The following is a 7,005-nucleotide window of genomic DNA, read 5'->3' on the forward strand; positions in this document are numbered from 1 at the left end:
GAAGACACCCCATACAGTGCATCTCTTTCAACCAGGGCCTTTATCTTTCCAGGGTGTTTCAGTGGCAGTATCTATGACATTTTGGAGGTCTCTGTTCTGCAGTCTGTCTGTCCTGGATGTAAAATATTGGAGGTCTCTGATCTGCAGTCTCTCTGTCCTGGATATAAAATATTGGAGGTCCCTGTTCTGCAGTCTGTCTGTCCTGGATGTACAGATTCCTTTCGAAGATACACTACCTTACCAAAAATATGTGGACACATGCTCGTCGAACATCTCATTCCAAAATCATGGGCATTAATATGTAGTTGGTCCATCCTTTGCTGCTACAACGCCTCCACTCTTCTGGGAAGGCTTTCCACTAGGTGTTGGAACATTGCTGCGGGGACTTGCTTCAATTCAGCCACGAGTATTAGTGCCGGGCGATTAGGCCTGGCTCGCAGTCGGTGTTCCAATTTATCCCAAAGTTGTTTTATGGGGTTGAGGTCAGAACTCTGCGCATGCCAGTCAAGTTCTTCCACACGAACTCGACAAAAAATGCCTGTATGGACCTTGCTGTCATGCTGAAACAGAAAATGGCCACAAAGATTGAAGCACAGAATTGTCTAAGATGTAATTGTGTTCTGTAGAAATTTCCCTTAGCCCAGTCTAGGCTAAGGGGCCTAGACTGAATCATGAAAAACATCCCCAGATCATTATTCCTCCTCCACCAAACTTGTCTAATGGAGAGAGAGAGAGAGAGAGAGAGAGAGCAGTTATTTATGGACAGATGGCACATTTCCGGGTCATGAATCTGCACTGCAATCCTTAATTCAGATGACTAGACCTGGAAAGACCTCTCTCCCAAATGTCGCCCTTATTCCCCTATATCAGTGGTTCTCAATCCTTGTCCCGGGGACCCAAAGAGGTGCCCATTTTAGTTTTTCTTCTAGCACTACACACCTGATTCAAGTCAACAACTCCCAGGACCAGGATTGAGAACCACTGCCCTATATAGTGCACACTTTTTTAATTTTTTTTTTACCAAGGTCCCATAGGGCTCTGATCAAAAGTAATGTACTATATAGAAAATAGGGCACCATTTGTGAAGCACCCCTGATAAGTTATTAGAATGGCCTTGATGTACTACATGTAGACTAGTGGGTAGTAACCGAAAGGTTACTGGATCAAATCCCCGAAGCTGACAAGGTTAAAAAAAATAGTAATATTTCATGCAATTCTTTCTACCTTTTTTTTTCTTCCAGTAGGTGAAACAAGAAAGGTTGAATGGATCTATATTACACAGAGAGAGGCTACGGTATTACACAGAGGGAGGCTACGGTATTACACAGAGAGAGGCTACGGTATTACACAGAGAGAGGCTACGGTATTACACAGAGAGAGGCTACGGTATTACACAGAGAGAGGCTACGGTATTACACAGAGAGAGGCTACGGTATTACACAGAGAGAGGCTACGGTATTACACAGAGAGAGGCTACGGTATTACACATAGAGAGGCTACAGTATTACACAGAGAGAGGCTACGGTATTACACAGAGAGAGGCTACGGTATTACACAGAGAGAGGCTACGGTATTACACAGAGAGAGGCTACGGTATTACACAGAGAGAGGCTACGGTATTACACAGAGAGAGGCTACGGTATTACAGGGGAGAAGCATCTAAGCAAAATAAACTAAGGCTTTAAATAACCAGAAAATCTTAAGGTTTAACAGAACAGGAGTTGATTTATGAAAGGTGAGGTCACTCCTTTGTTAATGTTGAAAATTACAAATTGTTTATCATATAATAAAGTTAGTTCGTAGATCACAGAGCAACTTTGCATTTGATTCTCTCTGTGACAAACTTACATACCCGGTGAGCACAGGATGTTGAAATTAGGTATTTTCAACATCTTTTGCTCAAAGGGTAGGACTTAGTTGGCTTGATATTATAAACTGGGTTGTTCGAGCCCTGAATGCTGACGGTCTTGGTATATCAGACTGTATACTCAGACTGTATACCACAGGTATGACAAAACACTTATTTTTCACGCTCTAATTACATTGGTAACCAGTTTATAATAGCAATAAGGCACCTCAGGGGGTTTGTAGTGTAAGTGTGTGTGTATGTATGTATATATGTATATACTGTGCTGTGAAAAAGTATATGCCCCCATCTTGATTTCTTATTTTTTTGCACATTTGTCACACTTAAACGTTTCAGATCATCAATCAAATGTTGATATTACACAAAGATAACTCAAGTAAACACAAAATACAGTTAAGTGATAATTTTATTTATTAAGGGAAAAAAGCTATCCGGACCTTCATGGCCCTACGTGACAAAGTAAGGTCAGTGTTCATGACTCAACCATAAGAAAGAGACTGGCCAAAAAAGGCATCCATGGCAGATTTCCAAGGTGAAAACCACTGCTGACCAAAAATAACACAAAAATAACACAAAAATAACACAAAAATAACATAAAAATAACACAAAAATAACACAAAAATAACATAAAAATAACACAAAAATAACGCAAAAATAACATATAGGCTCGTCTCACTTTCGTCAAAAAAACATCTTGATGATCTCCAAGACTTCTGGGAAAATATTCTGTGGACTGACGAGACAAAGGTTTGACTTTTTGGAAGGTGTGTGTCCCGTTACATCTGGTTTAAAAAGTAACACAGCATTTCAGAAAAAGAACATTGTACCAACAGTCAAACATGGTGGTGGTAGTGTGATGGTCTGGGGCTGCTTTGCTGCTTCAGGACCTGAACAACTGGCTGTGATTGATGGAACCATGAATTCTGCTCTCTTCCAAAAAATCTTGAAGGAGAATGTCCGGCCATCCGGACTGAAGTGCACTTGGGATCTGCAGCAGGACAATGATCCAAAACACACCAGCAAGTTTACCTCTGATTGGCTTAAAAAAAAACAAAATGAAGGTTTTGGAGTGGTAGTCAAAGTCCGGACTTGAATCCGATTGAAATGCTGTGGCGGGACCTTAAAAAGGCGGTTCATGCTCGAAAACCCTCCAATGTGACCGAATTAAAACAATTCTGCCAAGAAGAGTGGGCCAAAATTCCTCCACAGCGATCGATGTGAAATACTCATTGCCAGTTATCGCAAACGCTTGATTGCAATTGTTGCTGCTGAGAGTGGCACAACCAGTTATTAGGTTTAGGGGGCAATTACTTTTTCACGTAGGGCTATAAAGATTCGGCTAGCTTTTTCCCCCTAAATAAATCGAATCATCACTTAACCCAAGTACACACAAAATGCAGTTATCTTTGTGTAATATTTAAATCTGTTTGATCTGAAACAGTTCGATGTGACAAATGTGCAAATAAATACATCAGAAAGAGGGCGAATACTTTTTCACAGCACTGTGTATATATATATATATATATATATATATATGTTTTTTTTTTTTTTACCTTTTATTTAACTAGGCAAGTCATTTAACAACACATTCTTATTTACAATGACAGCCTACCACAGCTAAAGGCTGTATCCAGTCACTCCACGTTGTGTCGTGCATAAGAACAGCCCTTAGCTGTGGTATATTGGCTGTATACCACACCTCCTTGTGCCTTAAAGTAGAAATGCGAATTAAAAATATGAACAATGAAATAATTTCTCCTTTCAGGAAATCCTGAAACGTTATATTCATAAGAGTGTTGACTATTATAGATTCTCTGGGGCTATCCATATACTACTAAATATGAAATATCCAGGACAGAATGACACCTTGAGTAGCTTCTTCTGACTCACTGATTGGTATTGTGGAATAACATAAACAGCATTCAGTCAGATATCAGCTGCAGAAATAAATGATTTCTGTTTGTCTTGTACCATCTGCTAATATTGAATTATAATGGTCGACATGCATTTTGATGACATTAAAATACATCAATGATCATTTATTATTTATCCATGTCTTGGAGAATCTCTTAGCATTTGTGTGTATATAATATCCCCAACATAATTGTCTCAGGGATGGTTAACTCTGGAAACTCCTTCGGTCTCTACTGAGTTAGGTATATCCGTTTTAAGTTTTCTTGCACTTTATTTGGGGAGCAATCTTCTAAAATTTTCTTACATGTGATGTTCTGGTGCCTCTTGGGTAATTGAGACAGCTGATTGAGGAACTTATTACTGATGAATGTGATGTTCTGGTGCCTCTAGGGTCATTGAGACAGCTGATTGAGGACCTTATTACTGATGAATGTGATGTTCTGGTGCATCTTGGGTAATTCAGACAGCTGGTTGAGGACCTTATTACTGATGAATGTGATGTTCTGGTGCCTCTAGGGTCATTGAGACAGCTGATTGAGGACCTTATTACTGATGAATGTGATGTTCTGGTGCATCTTGGGTCATTCAGACAGCTGGTTGAGGACCTTATTACTGATGAATGTGATGTTCTGGTGCATCTTGGGTCATTCAGACAGCTGGTTGAGGACCTTATTACTGATGAATGTGATGTTCTGGTGCATCTTGGGTCATTCAGACAGCTGGTTGAGGACCTTATTACTGATGAATGTGATGTTCTGGTGCATCTTGGGTCATTCAGACAGCTGATTGAGGACCTTATTACTGATGAATGTGATGTTCTGGTGCATCTTGGGTAATTCAGACAGCTGATTGAGGACCTTATTACTGATGAATGTGATGTTCTGGTGCATCTTGGGTCATTCAGACAGCTGGTTGAGGACCTTATTACTGATGAATGTGATGTTCTGGTGCATCTTGGGTAATTTAGACAGCTGACTGAGGACCTTATTACTGATGAATGTGATGTTCTGGTGCATCTTGGGTAATTCAGACAGCTGACTGAGGACCTTATTACTGATGAATGTGATGTTCTGGTGCCTCTTGGGTAATTCAGACAGCTGATTGAGGACCTTATTACTGATGAATGTGATGTTCTGGTCCATCTTGGGTAATTCAGACAGCTGACTGAGGACCTTATTACTGATGAATGTGATGTTCTGGTGCATCTTGGGTAATTCAGACAGCTGGTTGAGGACCTTATTACTGATGAATGTGATGTTCTGGTGCATCTTGGGTAATTCAGACAGCTGATTGAGGACCTTATTACTGATGAATGTGATGTTCTGGTGCATCTTGGGTAATTCAGACAGCTGATTGAGGACCTTATTACTGATGAATGTGATGTTCTGGTGCCTCTAGGGTCATTCAGACAGCTGATTGAGGACCTTATTACTGATGAATGTGATGTTCTGGTGCCTCTAGGGTCATTCAGACAGCTGACTGAGGACCTTATTACTGATGAATGTGATGTTCTGGTGCCTCTTGGGTAATTCAGACAGCTGACTGAGGACCTTATTACTGATGAATGTGATGTTCTGGTGCATCTTGGGTAATTCAGGCAGCTGGTTGAGGACCTTATTACTGATGAATGTGATGTTCTGGTGCCTCTTGGGTCATTCAGACAGCTGGTTGAGGACCTTATTACTGATGAATGTGATGTTCTGGTGCATCTTGGGTCATTCAGACAGCTGGTTGAGGACCTTATTACTGATGAATGTGTTTGTTTTTTATGACCATGTTGTTCTTTCTGTTTGCGTTTTGGATTTATATCGATGTGTGTATTTTCTGTAATTTCTGTAATTCAGGGATGATCTGGAAAATAGACCGTGATCTCAGTGTGACTCCCTGATAAAATAAAGGTAACAATAAAAAAATCCAGTTTTCTATCCAAGATGAAGTTGATGGGGATGATTTGCATATCAACCACTTGTAGGGAATGAATCAAGTCAGCCATTTTACTTTACTGTGTGTGTGTGTGTGTGTGTGTGTGTGTGTGTGTGGTTGTGTGTGTGTGTGTGTGTGGACAGGTCTGATGATGAGCAGACTAACAGTCTCAACACCAGATAGTAGACATATCTCAAATGAGACAGAAAAAGTGGCAAAGAAAGTTTTGAGGAAATGGACGGTTGTCGAAGTTGAAGAGATGAGAGGAAGGATAAAGGGCTGATATTGTGCAGTACTGCTAGCAGGAGTTGGCTGGTGTCCATGTTTCAATTCCCACAACCGTTTAGCCACCCCTACACAGTGTGTAATCTTTGGGTACTGTGTGTGTGTGTGTGTGTGTGTGTGTGTGTGTGTGTGTGTGTGCGTGCGTGCGTGCGTGCGTGCGTGCGTGCGTGCGTATTAAACACAGGTTCCCTGGGCTGGAGTCAGGAGAGGAGCCTCTTAGTAAACAGACTACAGGAAAACTCTTGATAGATTCTCTACTGGTGGGGGTGACAATAACACAACATTCTACTGGTGGGGTGACAATAACACAACATTCTACTAGTGGGGTGACAGTAACACAACATTCTACTGGTGGGGTGACAGTAACAAAACATTCTACTGGTGGGGGTGACAGTAACACAACATTCTACTGGTGGGGTGACAGTAACAAAACATTCTACTGGTGGGGTGACAGCAAAACAACATTCTACTGGTTGGGTGACAGTAACATAACATTATACTGGTGGGGTGATAGTAACACGACATTCTACTGGTGTGGTGACAGTAACACAACATTCTACTGGTATGGGGTGACAGTAACACAACATTCTACTGGTATGGGGTGACAGTAACACAACATTCTACTGGTGGGGTGACACTAATACAACCTTCTACTGGTGGGGGTGACAGTAACACAACATTCTACTGGTGGGGTGACACTAACACAACATTCTACTGGTGGGGGTGACAGTAACACAACATTCTACTGCTGAAGGGGTGACAAAACACAACATTCTACTGGTGGGGTGACAGTTACACAACATTCTACTGGTGGGGTGACAGTTACACAACATTCTACTGGTGGGGTGGCAGTTACACAACATTCTACTGGTGGGGTGACAGTAACACAACATTCTACTGGTGGGGTGACAGTAACACAACATTCTACTGGTGGGGTGACAGTAACACAACATTCTACTGGTGGGGTGACAGTTACACCACATTCTACTGGTGGGGTGACTGTAACACAACATTCT

Source organism: Oncorhynchus mykiss, chromosome 7, assembly GCF_013265735.2.
Source record: "Oncorhynchus mykiss isolate Arlee chromosome 7, USDA_OmykA_1.1, whole genome shotgun sequence".
NCBI lineage: Eukaryota > Metazoa > Chordata > Actinopteri > Salmoniformes > Salmonidae > Oncorhynchus > Oncorhynchus mykiss.